Source organism: Acipenser ruthenus, chromosome 55, assembly GCF_902713425.1.
Source record: "Acipenser ruthenus chromosome 55, fAciRut3.2 maternal haplotype, whole genome shotgun sequence".
NCBI lineage: Eukaryota > Metazoa > Chordata > Actinopteri > Acipenseriformes > Acipenseridae > Acipenser > Acipenser ruthenus.
In genome coordinates, this window is record NC_081243.1 from 7,600,459 (window position 1) to 7,612,784 (window position 12,326).

General features: G+C 47.4%; 23 non-coding genes across 23 annotated transcripts; 10 read left to right on the top strand and 13 right to left on the bottom strand.

Annotated features, from left to right (window-relative positions):
• Positions 1-60: 60 nt before the first annotated feature.
• trnap-agg (transfer RNA proline (anticodon AGG)) lies at positions 61-132 on the bottom strand. Its single transcript has one exon. It is a non-coding gene; the product is annotated as a tRNA-Pro (tRNA).
• Positions 133-1,157: 1,025 nt separating this feature from the next.
• On the top strand, positions 1,158-1,229 carry trnap-ugg (transfer RNA proline (anticodon UGG)). The gene has a single exon. It is a non-coding gene; the product is annotated as a tRNA-Pro (tRNA).
• Positions 1,230-1,359: 130 nt separating this feature from the next.
• Positions 1,360-1,431, top strand: trnad-guc (transfer RNA aspartic acid (anticodon GUC)). The gene has a single exon. It is a non-coding gene; the product is annotated as a tRNA-Asp (tRNA).
• Positions 1,432-1,507: 76 nt separating this feature from the next.
• On the bottom strand, positions 1,508-1,578 carry trnag-gcc (transfer RNA glycine (anticodon GCC)). The gene has a single exon. It is a non-coding gene; the product is annotated as a tRNA-Gly (tRNA).
• Positions 1,579-2,031: 453 nt separating this feature from the next.
• Positions 2,032-2,103, bottom strand: trnap-agg (transfer RNA proline (anticodon AGG)). The gene has a single exon. It is a non-coding gene; the product is annotated as a tRNA-Pro (tRNA).
• An 881-nt stretch (positions 2,104-2,984) lies between these two features.
• Positions 2,985-3,055, bottom strand: trnag-gcc (transfer RNA glycine (anticodon GCC)). The gene has a single exon. It is a non-coding gene; the product is annotated as a tRNA-Gly (tRNA).
• A 454-nt stretch (positions 3,056-3,509) lies between these two features.
• Positions 3,510-3,581, bottom strand: trnap-agg (transfer RNA proline (anticodon AGG)). The gene has a single exon. It is a non-coding gene; the product is annotated as a tRNA-Pro (tRNA).
• A 1,034-nt stretch (positions 3,582-4,615) lies between these two features.
• On the top strand, positions 4,616-4,687 carry trnap-ugg (transfer RNA proline (anticodon UGG)). Its single transcript has one exon. It is a non-coding gene; the product is annotated as a tRNA-Pro (tRNA).
• Positions 4,688-4,817: 130 nt separating this feature from the next.
• trnad-guc (transfer RNA aspartic acid (anticodon GUC)) lies at positions 4,818-4,889 on the top strand. The gene has a single exon. It is a non-coding gene; the product is annotated as a tRNA-Asp (tRNA).
• Positions 4,890-4,965: 76 nt separating this feature from the next.
• Positions 4,966-5,036, bottom strand: trnag-gcc (transfer RNA glycine (anticodon GCC)). Its single transcript has one exon. It is a non-coding gene; the product is annotated as a tRNA-Gly (tRNA).
• A 454-nt stretch (positions 5,037-5,490) lies between these two features.
• trnap-agg (transfer RNA proline (anticodon AGG)) lies at positions 5,491-5,562 on the bottom strand. Its single transcript has one exon. It is a non-coding gene; the product is annotated as a tRNA-Pro (tRNA).
• Positions 5,563-6,589: 1,027 nt separating this feature from the next.
• On the top strand, positions 6,590-6,661 carry trnap-ugg (transfer RNA proline (anticodon UGG)). The gene has a single exon. It is a non-coding gene; the product is annotated as a tRNA-Pro (tRNA).
• A 130-nt stretch (positions 6,662-6,791) lies between these two features.
• Positions 6,792-6,863, top strand: trnad-guc (transfer RNA aspartic acid (anticodon GUC)). Its single transcript has one exon. It is a non-coding gene; the product is annotated as a tRNA-Asp (tRNA).
• Positions 6,864-6,939: 76 nt separating this feature from the next.
• Positions 6,940-7,010, bottom strand: trnag-gcc (transfer RNA glycine (anticodon GCC)). Its single transcript has one exon. It is a non-coding gene; the product is annotated as a tRNA-Gly (tRNA).
• A 453-nt stretch (positions 7,011-7,463) lies between these two features.
• On the bottom strand, positions 7,464-7,535 carry trnap-agg (transfer RNA proline (anticodon AGG)). The gene has a single exon. It is a non-coding gene; the product is annotated as a tRNA-Pro (tRNA).
• A 1,025-nt stretch (positions 7,536-8,560) lies between these two features.
• trnap-ugg (transfer RNA proline (anticodon UGG)) lies at positions 8,561-8,632 on the top strand. Its single transcript has one exon. It is a non-coding gene; the product is annotated as a tRNA-Pro (tRNA).
• Positions 8,633-8,762: 130 nt separating this feature from the next.
• Positions 8,763-8,834, top strand: trnad-guc (transfer RNA aspartic acid (anticodon GUC)). The gene has a single exon. It is a non-coding gene; the product is annotated as a tRNA-Asp (tRNA).
• A 77-nt stretch (positions 8,835-8,911) lies between these two features.
• Positions 8,912-8,982, bottom strand: trnag-gcc (transfer RNA glycine (anticodon GCC)). The gene has a single exon. It is a non-coding gene; the product is annotated as a tRNA-Gly (tRNA).
• A 452-nt stretch (positions 8,983-9,434) lies between these two features.
• Positions 9,435-9,506, bottom strand: trnap-agg (transfer RNA proline (anticodon AGG)). Its single transcript has one exon. It is a non-coding gene; the product is annotated as a tRNA-Pro (tRNA).
• A 1,023-nt stretch (positions 9,507-10,529) lies between these two features.
• On the top strand, positions 10,530-10,601 carry trnap-ugg (transfer RNA proline (anticodon UGG)). Its single transcript has one exon. It is a non-coding gene; the product is annotated as a tRNA-Pro (tRNA).
• A 131-nt stretch (positions 10,602-10,732) lies between these two features.
• On the top strand, positions 10,733-10,804 carry trnad-guc (transfer RNA aspartic acid (anticodon GUC)). The gene has a single exon. It is a non-coding gene; the product is annotated as a tRNA-Asp (tRNA).
• Positions 10,805-10,879: 75 nt separating this feature from the next.
• trnag-gcc (transfer RNA glycine (anticodon GCC)) lies at positions 10,880-10,950 on the bottom strand. The gene has a single exon. It is a non-coding gene; the product is annotated as a tRNA-Gly (tRNA).
• A 453-nt stretch (positions 10,951-11,403) lies between these two features.
• trnap-agg (transfer RNA proline (anticodon AGG)) lies at positions 11,404-11,475 on the bottom strand. The gene has a single exon. It is a non-coding gene; the product is annotated as a tRNA-Pro (tRNA).
• Positions 11,476-12,326: the final 851 nt, after the last annotated feature.

Consider the following 12,326-nt stretch of genomic DNA (forward strand, 5'->3'; position numbering starts at 1 on the left):
GAGCGTGCGTATCGGCAATGCATAGTAATTGGAAAAGTGTAATACAAAAGAATTAAAAACGGGCTCGTCCGGGATTTGAACCCGGGACCTCTCGCACCCTAAGCGAGAATCATACCCCTAGACCAACGAGCCAGCGCCTGCCACTGTTGTGGTCCCCCGAGTTTCCAAAGAAGTGCAGACCTAGCTGTTCTGTTAGATGGGAGACGTTTTTCTATTGGGTGTACCTGTCGAGAGCACTGTAATTTTGCCGTGTCTCCGAGCTGTGTGCTGTTGCCTGTTTGGGCCGTCTGACTTCTTTAACTGGCGGCTAGCATTTCTATGTTCATCGAGAAGCGGTCGCTATAAATGAGGAAAGTAGTTTAGGTGGGATTTCGTTTTGATATGTTTGGAATGGATCAGTTAGTCAGCATGTACTTCAAAAAATAAATAGAAAAAAAAGGAGGCTGGGTTTCGTTGTTTTGCAAAGGATGCACTGCAACATCCGCTCACAGGAGCAGTCCCACTACTGGTGCGACACGGGGGTTTTGACCTGCTCCGTTCCCGACCTGGGCCGGTTCACCCCTCCTTAGACGACCTGGCATTCACGAGCTCCCCCAGAAATGCCATGTCGATACCGTGCTAAGTGCGGACTCCCGATCGGCACAGCCAGTTGCAGCACAGAGCTCCCGTGCTCAAGCGATCCGCCAGCCTCAACCTGCCCCTGTAGCTGGCATTACAGACACACGCCACGGCGCCCGGCGTGAGCGAGAGCGGCTAGAAGGCAATTCAAATCCCCTTGTCTGAAATGAGAGCGAGAGTACTCGTGCAGTTCTCCACTGACGTGGCAGCTTTTAATGCCGATTGCATTAAAAGCATTGCCGGGTCCTGCTGTAGCAGTAAAACACTGTGACCAGATGAATGAATTGAAAAAGTGTTACGTGAAACACATGTGAATCCTAGTTTTCGTGCTGCGAATTTAAAAAAAAAAAAAAAAAAGCAGCACTATATAAGAATGCCAAAAAATAAAGAAGGTTGCGTTGGCGAGTATTAAGCCCCCCCTCCTCTGAGGTGCCAGCAGCATTCCGCACCGGCAGACGGAACGGGACTCTGGTCATGCTGCACTTATTTTGCTGCCAGAGACTGAATCACGCGTCGGCCGCCGGATAAAACCGAAAGCTGGCTCGTTGGTCTAGGGGTATGATTCTCGCTTTGGTTGCGAGAGGTCCCGGGTTCAAATCCCGGACGAGCCCGTTTTTTTTTTTTTTTAATTGTTTTGTACTATACTGTTTTCGATCCGTAAACCATTAAGCTCAGCAGGCAGTTTTGACTTAGACGCTTTGCAACTAAATGCGTTGCCATAGTGGCACGGAGCGTGTGCCTTCCTCGTTAGTATAGTGGTCAGTATCCCCGCCTGTCACGCGGGAGACCGGGGTTCAATTCCCCGACGGGGAGATTTTTTTTTTTTTTTTTACTGATTGAAGGCAGGTGCGTGTGGCTGTAATTGTATACATAAAGTAAAAAAGAAGGTTGCATTGGCCGGGAATCGAACCCGGGCCTCCCGCGTGGCAGGCGAGAATTCTACCACTGAACCACCAATGCTTGCTTGACGTTTGCTTGAGGTTTGCTTGAGGTAGGTAATGTATTAGCAGCATCTAGTGCCGTGTGAAAAGATGAATTAACCCGTTCTAGTGCTAGATTGTACATGTACACAAACAATTGTACGTACAAAATGCCCATCTGTTACACTAGTTTTGTGGTTGTTTTAAACTACATACCAAAAAAAAAAAAAAAAAACAAGCACATGCGTTACCAAAATAAACAGTGCTGTATAAACTACAGAAACTCGATGCTGAATGGTTTTATAGTCTGTTACGTCAGAATTGTGTTTAATGCATAAGCAGTTGCTTTGCAGACTCAACAAAGACTGCAGTCCTCGTTTAACCATTGTGCAATCAGCCCTTGGTCGCTGTGATATTGTTGTTCATGGAATTTGAGCGTGCGTATCGGCAATGCATAGTAATTGGAAAAGTGTAATACAAAAGAATTAAAAACGGGCTCGTCCGGGATTTGAACCCGGGACCTCTCGCACCCTAAGCGAGAATCATACCCCTAGACCAACGAGCCAGCGCCTGCCACTGTTGTGGTCCCCCGAGTTTCCAAAGAAGTGCAGACCTAGCTGTTCTGTTAGATGGGAGACGTTTTTCTATTGGGTGTACCTGTCGAGAGCACTGTAATTTTGCCGTGTCTCCGAGCTGTGTGCTGTTGCCTGTTTGGGCCGTCTGACTTCTTTAACTGGCGGCTAGCATTTCTATGTTCATCGAGAAGCGGTCGCTATAAATGAGGAAAGTAGTTTAGGTGGGATTTCGTTTTGATATGTTTGGAATGGATCAGTTAGTCAGCATGTACTTCAAAAAATAAATAGAAAAAAAAGGAGGCTGGGTTTCGTTGTTTTGCAAAGGATGCACTGCAACATCCGCTCACAGGAGCAGTCCCACTACTGGTGCGACACGGGGGTTTTGACCTGCTCCGTTCCCGACCTGGGCCGGTTCACCCCTCCTTAGACGACCTGGCATTCACGAGCTCCCCCAGAAATGCCATGTCGATGCCGTGCTAAGTGCGGACTCCCGATCGGCACAGCCAGTTGCAGCACAGAGCTCCCGTGCTCAAGCGATCCGCCAGCCTCAACCTGCCCCTGTAGCTGGCATTACAGACACACGCCACGGCGCCCGGCGTGAGCGAGAGCGGCTAGAAGGCAATTCAAATCCCCTTGTCTGAAATGAGAGCGAGAGTACTCGTGCAGTTCTCCACTGACGTGGCAGCTTTTAATGCCGATTGCATTAAAAGCATTGCCGGGTCCTGCTGTAGCGGTAAAACACTGTGACCAGATGAATGAATTGAAAAAGTGTTACGTGAAACACATGTGAATCCTAGTTTTCGTGCTGCGAATTTAAAAAAAAAAAAAAAAAAAGCAGCACTATATAAGAATGCCAAAAAATAAAGAAGGTTGCATTGGCCGGGAATCGAACCCGGGCCTCCCGCGTGGCAGGCGAGAATTCTAACACTGAACCACCAATGCTTGCTTGACGTTTGCTTGAGGTTTGCTTGAGGTAGGTAATGTATTAGCAGCATCTAGTGCAGTGTGAAAAGATGAATTAACCCGTTCTAGTGCTAGATTGTACATGTACACAAACAATTGTACGTACAAAATGCCCATCTGTTACACTAGTTTTGTGGTTGTTTTAAACTACATACCAAAAAAAAAAAAAAAAAAACAAGCAGATGCGTTACCAAAATAAACAGTGCTGTATAAACTACAGAAACTCGATGCTGAATGGTTTTATAGTCTGTTACGTCAGAATTGTGTTTAATGCATAAGCAGTTGCTTTGCAGACTCAACAAAGACTGCAGTCCTCGTTTAACCATTGTGCAATCAGCCCTTGGTCGCTGTGATATTGTTGTTCATGGAATTTGAGCGTGCGTATCGGCAATGCATAGTAATTGGAAAAGTGTAATACAAAAGAATTAAAAACGGGCTCGTCCGGGATTTGAACCCGGGACCTCTCGCACCCTAAGCGAGAATCATACCCCTAGACCAACGAGCCAGCGCCTGCCACTGTTGTGGTCCCCCGAGTTTCCAAAGAAGTGCAGACCTAGCTGTTCTGTTAGATGGGAGACGTTTTTCTATTGGGTGTACCTGTCGAGAGCACTGTAATTTTGCCGTGTCTCCGAGCTGTGTGCTGTTGCCTGTTTGGGCCGTCTGACTTCTTTAACTGGCGGCTAGCATTTCTATGTTCATCGAGAAGCGGTCGCTATAAATGAGGAAAGTAGTTTAGGTGGGATTTCGTTTTGATATGTTTGGAATGGATCAGTTAGTCAGCATGTACTTCAAAAAATAAATAGAAAAAAAAGGAGGCTGGGTTTCGTTGTTTTGCAAAGGATGCACTGCAACATCCGCTCACAGGAGCAGTCCCACTACTGGTGCGACACGGGGGTTTTGACCTGCTCCGTTCCCGACCTGGGCCGGTTCACCCCTCCTTAGACGACCTGGCATTCACGAGCTCCCCCAGAAATGCCATGTCGATGCCGTGCGGACTCCCGATCGGCACAGCCAGTTGCAGCACAGAGCTCCCGTGCTCAAGCGATCCGCCAGCCTCAACCTGCCCCTGTAGCTGGCATTACAGACACACGCCACGGCGCCCGGCGTGAGCGAGAGCGGCTAGAAGGCAATTCAAATCCCCTTGTCTGAAATGAGAGCGAGAGTACTCGTGCAGTTCTCCACTGACGTGGCAGCTTTTAATGCCGATTGCATTAAAAGCATTGCCGGGTCCTGCTGTAGCGGTAAAACACTGTGACCAGATGAATGAATTGAAAAAGTGTTACGTGAAACACATGTGAATCCTAGTTTTCGTGCTGCGAATTTAAAAAAAAAAAAAAAAAAAAAAAAAAAAAAAAAAGCAGCACTATATAAGAATGCCAAAAAATAAAGAAGGTTGCGTTGGCGAGTATTAAGCCCCCCCTCCTCTGAGGTGCCAGCAGCATTCCGCACCGGCAGACGGAACGGGACTCTGGTCATGCTGCACTTATTTTGCTGCCAGAGACTGAATCACGCGTCGGCCGCCGGATAAAACCGAAAGCTGGCTCGTTGGTCTAGGGGTATGATTCTCGCTTTGGGTGCGAGAGGTCCCGGGTTCAAATCCCGGACGAGCCTGTTTTTTTTTTTTTTTAATTGTTTTGTACTATACTGTTTTCGATCCGTAAACCATTAAGCTCAGCAGGCAGTTTTGACTTAGACGCTTTGCAACTAAATGCGTTGCCATAGTGGCAGGGAGCGTGTGCCTTCCTCGTTAGTATAGTGGTCAGTATCCCCGCCTGTCACGCGGGAGACCGGGGTTCAATTCCCCGACGGGGAGATTTTTTTTTTTTTTTTTACTGATTGAAGGCAGGTGCGTGTGGCTGTAATTGTATACATAAAGTAAAAAAGAAGGTTGCATTGGCCGGGAATCGAACCCGGGCCTCCCGCGTGGCAGGCGAGAATTCTACCACTGAACCACCAATGCTTGCTTGACGTTTGCTTGAGGTTTGCTTGAGGTAGGTAATGTATTAGCAGCATCTAGTGCAGTGTGAAAAGATGAATTAACCCGTTCTAGTGCTAGATTGTACATGTACACAAACAATTGTACGTACAAAATGCCCATCTGTTACACTAGTTTTGTGGTTGTTTTAAACTACATACCAAAAAAAAAAAAAAAAAAACAAGCACATGCGTTACCAAAATAAACAGTGCTGTATAAACTACAGAAACTCGATGCTGAATGGTTTTATAGTCTGTTACGTCAGAATTGTGTTTAATGCATAAGCAGTTGCTTTGCAGACTCAACAAAGACTGCAGTCCTCGTTTAACCATTGTGCAATCAGCCCTTGGTCGCTGTGATATTGTTGTTCATGGAATTTGAGCGTGCGTATCGGCAATGCATAGTAATTGGAAAAGTGTAATACAAAAGAATTAAAAACGGGCTCGTCCGGGATTTGAACCCGGGACCTCTCGCACCCTAAGCGAGAATCATACCCCTAGACCAACGAGCCAGCGCCTGCCACTGATGTGGTCCCCCGAGTTTCCAAAGAAGTGCAGACCTAGCTGTTCTGTTAGATGGGAGACGTTTTTCTATTGGGTGTACCTGTCGAGAGCACTGTAATTTTGCCGTGTCTCCGAGCTGTGTGCTGTTGCCTGTTTGGGCCGTCTGACTTCTTTAACTGGCGGCTAGCATTTCTATGTTCATCGAGAAGCGGTCGCTATAAATGAGGAAAGTAGTTTAGGTGGGATTTCGTTTTGATATGTTTGGAATGGATCAGTTAGTCAGCATGTACTTCAAAAAATAAATAGAAAAAAAAGGAGGCTGGGTTTCGTTGTTTTGCAAAGGATGCACTGCAACATCCGCTCACAGGAGCAGTCCCACTACTGGTGTGACACGGGGGTTTTGACCTGCTCCGTTCCCGACCTGGGCCGGTTCACCCCTCCTATGACGACCTGGCATTCACGAGCTCCCCCAGAAATGCCATGTCGATGCCGTGCTAAGTGCGGACTCCCGATCGGCACAGCCAGTTGCAGCACAGAGCTCCCGTGCTCAAGCGATCCGCCAGCCTCAACCTGCCCCTGTAGCTGGCATTACAGACACACGCCACGGCGCCCGGCGTGAGCGAGAGCGGCTAGAAGGCAATTCAAATCCCCTTGTCTGAAATGAGAGTGAGAGTACTCGTGCAGTTCTCCACTGACGTGGCAGCTTTTAATGCCGATTGCATTAAAAGCATTGCCGGGTCCTGCTGTAGCGGTAAAACACTGTGACCAGATGAATGAATTGAAAAAGTGTTACGTGAAACACATGTGAATCCTAGTTTTCGTGCTGCGAATTTAAAAAAAAAAAAAAAAAAAAGCAGCACTATATAAGAATGCCAAAAAATAAAGAAGGTTGCGTTGGCGAGTATTAAGCCCCCCCTCCTCTGAGGTGCCAGCAGCATTCCGCACCGGCAGACGGAACGGGACTCTGGTCATGCTGCACTTATTTTGCTGCCAGAGACTGAATCACGCGTCGGCCGCCGGATAAAACCGAAAGCTGGCTCGTTGGTCTAGGAGTATGATTCTCGCTTTGGGTGCGAGAGGTCCCGGGTTCAAATCCCGGACGAGCCCGTTTTTTTTTTTTTTTAATTGTTTTGTACTATACTGTTTTCGATCCGTAAACCATTAAGCTCAGCAGGCAGTTTTGACTTAGACGCTTTGCAACTAAATGCGTTGCCATAGTGGCACGGAGCGTGTGCCTTCCTCGTTAGTATAGTGGTCAGTATCCCCGCCTGTCACGCGGGAGACCGGGGTTCAATTCCCCGACGGGGAGATTTTTTTTTTTTTTTTTACTGATTGAAGGCAGGTGCGTGTGGCTGTAATTGTATACATAAAGTAAAAAAGAAGGTTGCATTGGCCGGGAATCGAACCCGGGCCTCCCGCGTGGCAGGCGAGAATTCTACCACTGAACCACCAATGCTTGCTTGACGTTTGCTTGAGGTTTGCTTGAGGTAGGTAATGTATTAGCAGCATCTAGTGCAGTGTGAAAAGATGAATTAACCCGTTCTAGTGCTAGATTGTACATGTACACAAACAATTGTACGTACAAAATGCCCATCTGTTACACTAGTTTTGTGGTTGTTTTAAACTACATACCAAAAAAAAAAAAAAAAAACAAGCACATGCGTTACCAAAATAAACAGTGCTGTATAAACTACAGAAACTCGATGCTGAATGGTTTTATAGTCTGTTACGTCAGAATTGTGTTTAATGCATAAGCAGTTGCTTTGCAGACTCAACAAAGACTGCAGTCCTCGTTTAACCATTGTGCAATCAGCCCTTGGTCGCTGTGATATTGTTGTTCATGGAATTTGAGCGTGCGTATCGGCAATGCATAGTAATTGGAAAAGTGTAATACAAAAGAATTAAAAACGGGCTCGTCCGGGATTTGAACCCGGGACCTCTCGCACCCTAAGCGAGAATCATACCCCTAGACCAACGAGCCAGCGCCTGCCACTGATGTGGTCCCCCGAGTTTCCAAAGAAGTGCAGACCTAGCTGTTCTGTTAGATGGGAGACGTTTTTCTATTGGGTGTACCTGTCGAGAGCACTGTAATTTTGCCGTGTCTCCGAGCTGTGTGCTGTTGCCTGTTTGGGCCGTCTGACTTCTTTAACTGGCGGCTAGCATTTCTATGTTCATCGAGAAGCGGTCGCTATAAATGAGGAAAGTAGTTTAGGTGGGATTTCGTTTTGATATGTTTGGAATGGATCAGTTAGTCAGCATGTACTTCAAAAAATAAATAGAAAAAAAAGGAGGCTGGGTTTCGTTGTTTTGCAAAGGATGCACTGCAACATCCGCTCACAGGAGCAGTCCCACTACTGGTGCGACACGGGGGTTTTGACCTGCTCCGTTCCCGACCTGGGCCGGTTCACCCCTCCTTAGACGACCTGGCATTCACGAGCTCCCCCAGAAATGCCATGTCGATGCCGTGCTAAGTGCGGACTCCCGATCGGCACAGCCAGTTGCAGCACAGAGCTCCCGTGCTCAAGCGATCCGCCAGCCTCAACCTGCCCCTGTAGCTGGCATTACAGACACACGCCACGGCGCCCGGCGTGAGCGAGAGCGGCTAGAAGGCAATTCAAATCCCCTTGTCTGAAATGAGAGCGAGAGTACTCGTGCAGTTCTCCACTGACGTGGCAGCTTTTAATGCCGATTGCATTAAAAGCATTGCCGGGTCCTGCTGTAGCGGTAAAACACTGTGACCAGATGAATGAATTGAAAAAGTGTTACGTGAAACACATGTGAATCCTAGTTTTCGTGCTGCGAATTTAAAAAAAAAAAAAAAAAAGCAGCACTATATAAGAATGCCAAAAAATAAAGAAGGTTGCGTTGGCGAGTATTAAGCCCCCCCTCCTCTGAGGTGCCAGCAGCATTCCGCACCGGCAGACGGAACGGGACTCTGGTCATGCTGCACTTATTTTGCTGCCAGAGACTGAATCACGCGTCGGCCGCCGGATAAAACCGAAAGCTGGCTCGTTGGTCTAGGGGTATGATTCTCGCTTTGGGTGCGAGAGGTCCCGGGTTCAAATCCCGGACGAGCCCGTTTTTTTTTTTTTTTAATTGTTTTGTACTATACTGTTTTCGATCCGTAAACCATTAAGCTCAGCAGGCAGTTTTGACTTAGACGCTTTGCAACTAAATGCGTTGCCATAGTGGCACGGAGCGTGTGCCTTCCTCGTTAGTATAGTGGTCAGTATCCCCGCCTGTCACGCGGGAGACCGGGGTTCAATTCCCCGACGGGGAGATTTTTTTTTTTTTTTTTTACTGATTGAAGGCAGGTGCGTGTGGCAGTAATTGTATACATAAAGTAAAAAAGAAGGTTGCATTGGCCGGGAATCGAACCCGGGCCTCCCGCGTGGCAGGCGAGAATTCTACCACTGAACCACCAATGCTTGCTTGACGTTTGCTTGAGGTTTGCTTGAGGTAGGTAATGTATTAGCAGCATCTAGTGCAGTGTGAAAAGATGAATTAACCCGTTCTAGTGCTAGATTGTACATGTACACAAACAATTGTACGTACAAAATGCCCATCTGTTACACTAGTTTTGTGGTTGTTTTAAACTACATACCAAAAAAAAAAAAAAAAACAAGCACATGCGTTACCAAAATAAACAGTGCTGTATAAACTACAGAAACTCGATGCTGAATGGTTTTATAGTCTGTTACGTCAGAATTGTGTTTAATGCATAAGCAGTTGCTTTGCAGACTCAACAAAGACTGCAGTCCTCGTTTAACCATTGTGCAATCAGCCCTTGGTCGCTGTGATATTGTTGTTCATGGAATTTGAGCGTGCGTATCGGCAATGCATAGTAATTGGAAAAGTGTAATACAAAAGAATTAAAAACGGGCTCGTCCGGGATTTGAACCCGGGACCTCTCGCACCCTAAGCGAGAATCATACCCCTAGACCAACGAGCCAGCGCCTGCCACTGATGTGGTCCCCCGAGTTTCCAAAGAAGTGCAGACCTAGCTGTTCTGTTAGATGGGAGACGTTTTTCTATTGGGTGTACCTGTCGAGAGCACTGTAATTTTGCCGTGTCTCCGAGCTGTGTGCTGTTGCCTGTTTGGGCCGTCTGACTTCTTTAACTGGCGGCTAGCATTTCTATGTTCATCGAGAAGCGGTCGCTATAAATGAGGAAAGTAGTTTAGGTGGGATTTCGTTTTGATATGTTTGGAATGGATCAGTTAGTCAGCATGTACTTCAAAAAATAAATAGAAAAAAAAGGAGGCTGGGTTTCGTTGTTTTGCAAAGGATGCACTGCAACATCCGCTCACAGGAGCAGTCCCACTACTGGTGCGACACGGGGGTTTTGAGCTGCTCCGTTCCCGACCTGGGCCGGTTCACCCCTCCTTAGACGATCTGGCATTCACGAGCTCCCCCAGAAATGCCATGTCGATGCCGTGCTAAGTGCGGACTCCCGATCGGCACAGCCAGTTGCAGCACAGAGCTCCCGTGCTCAAGCGATCCGCCAGCCTCAACCTGCCCCTGTAGCTGGCATTACAGACACACGCCACGGCGCCCGGCGTGAGCGAGAGCGGCTAGAAGGCAATTCAAATCCCCTTGTCTGAAATGAGAGCGAGAGTACTCGTGCAGTTCTCCACTGACGTGGCAGCTTTTAATGCCGATTGCATTAAAAGCATTGCCGGGTCCTGCTGTAGCGGTAAAACACTGTGACCAGATGAATGAATTGAAAAAGTGTTACGTGAAACACATGTGAATCCTAGTTTTCGTGCTGCGAATTAAAAAAAAAAAAAAAAAAAGCAGCACTATAAGAATGCCAAAAAATAAAGAAGGTTGCGTTGGCGAGTATTAAGCCCCCCCTCCTCTGAGGTGCCAGCAGCATTCCGCACCGGCAGACGGAACGGGACTCTGGTCATGCTGCACTTATTTTGCTGCCAGAGACTGAATCACGCGTCGGCCGCCGGATAAAACCGAAAGCTGGCTCGTTGGTCTAGGGGTATGATTCTCGCTTTGGGTGCGAGAGGTCCCGGGTTCAAATCCCGGACGAGCCCGTTTTTTTTTTTTTTTTAATTGTTTTGTACTATACTGTTTTCGATCCGTAAACCATTAAGCTCAGCAGGCAGTTTTGACTTAGACGCTTTGCAACTAAATGCGTTGCCATAGTGGCACGGAGCGTGTGCCTTCCTCGTTAGTATAGTGGTCAGTATCCCCGCCTGTCACGCGGGAGACCGGGGTTCAATTCCCCGACGGGGAGATTTTTATTTTTTTTTTACTGATTGAAGGCAGGTGCGTGTGGCTGTAATTGTATACATAAAGTAAAAAAGAAGGTTGCATTGGCCGGGAATCGAACCCGGGCCTCCCGCGTGGCAGGCGAGAATTCTACCACTGAACCACCAATGCTTGCTTGACGTTTGCTTGAGGTTTGCTTGAGGTAGGTAATGTATTAGCAGCATCTAGTGCAGTGTGAAAAGATGAATTAACCCGTTCTAGTGCTAGATTGTACATGTACACAAACAATTGTACGTACAAAATGCCCATCTGTTACACTAGTTTTGTGGTTGTTTTAAACTACATACCAAAAAAAAAAAAAACAAACAAGCACATGCGTTACCAAAATAAACAGTGCTGTATAAACTACAGAAACTCGATGCTGAATGGTTTTATAGTCTGTTACGTCAGAATTGTGTTTATTGCATAAGCAGTTGCTTTGCAGACTCAACAAAGACTGCAGTCCTCGTTTAACCATTGTGCAATCAGCCCTTGGTCGCTGTGATATTGTTGTTCATGGAATTTGAGCGTGCGTATCGGCAATGCATAGTAATTGGAAAAGTGTAATACAAAAGAATTAAAAACGGGCTCGTCCGGGATTTGAACCCGGGACCTCTCGCACCCTAAGCGAGAATCATACCCCTAGACCAACGAGCCAGCGCCTGCCACTGTTGTGGTCCCCCGAGTTTCCAAAGAAGTGCAGACCTAGCTGTTCTGTTAGATGGGAGACGTTTTTCTATTGGGTGTACCTGTCGAGAGCACTGTAATTTTGCCGTGTCTCCGAGCTGTGTGCTGTTGCCTGTTTGGGCCGTCTGACTTCTTTAACTGGCGGCTAGCATTTCTATGTTCATCGAGAAGCGGTCGCTATAAATGAGGAAAGTAGTTTAGGTGGGATTTCGTTTTGATATGTTTGGAATGGATCAGTTAGTCAGCATGTACTTCAAAAAATAAATAGAAAAAAAGGAGGCTGGGTATCGTTGTTTTGCAAAGGATGCACTGCAACATCTGCTCACAGGAGCAGTCCCACTACTGGTGCGACACGGGGGTTTTGACCTGCTCCGTTCCCGACCTGGGCCGGTTCACCCCTCCTTAGACGACCTGGCATTCACGAGCTCCCCCAGAAATGCCATGTCGATGCCGTGCTAAGTGCGGACTCCCGATCGGCACAGCCAGTTGCAGCACAAAGCTCCCGTGCTCAAGCGATCCGCCAGCCTCAACCTGCCCCTGTAGCTGGCATTACAGACACACGCCACGGCGCCCGGCGTGAGCGAGAGCGGCTAGAAGGCAATTCAAATCCCCTTGTCTGAAATGAGAGCGAGAGTACTCGTGCAGTTCTCCACTGACGTGGCAGCTTTTAATGCCGATTGCATTAAAAGCATTGCCGGGTCCTGCTGTAGCGGTAAAACACTGTGACCAGATGAATGAATTGAAAAAGTGTTACGTGAAACACATGTGAATCCTAGTTTTCGTGCTGCGAATTTAAAAAAAAAAAAAAAAAAAGCAGCACT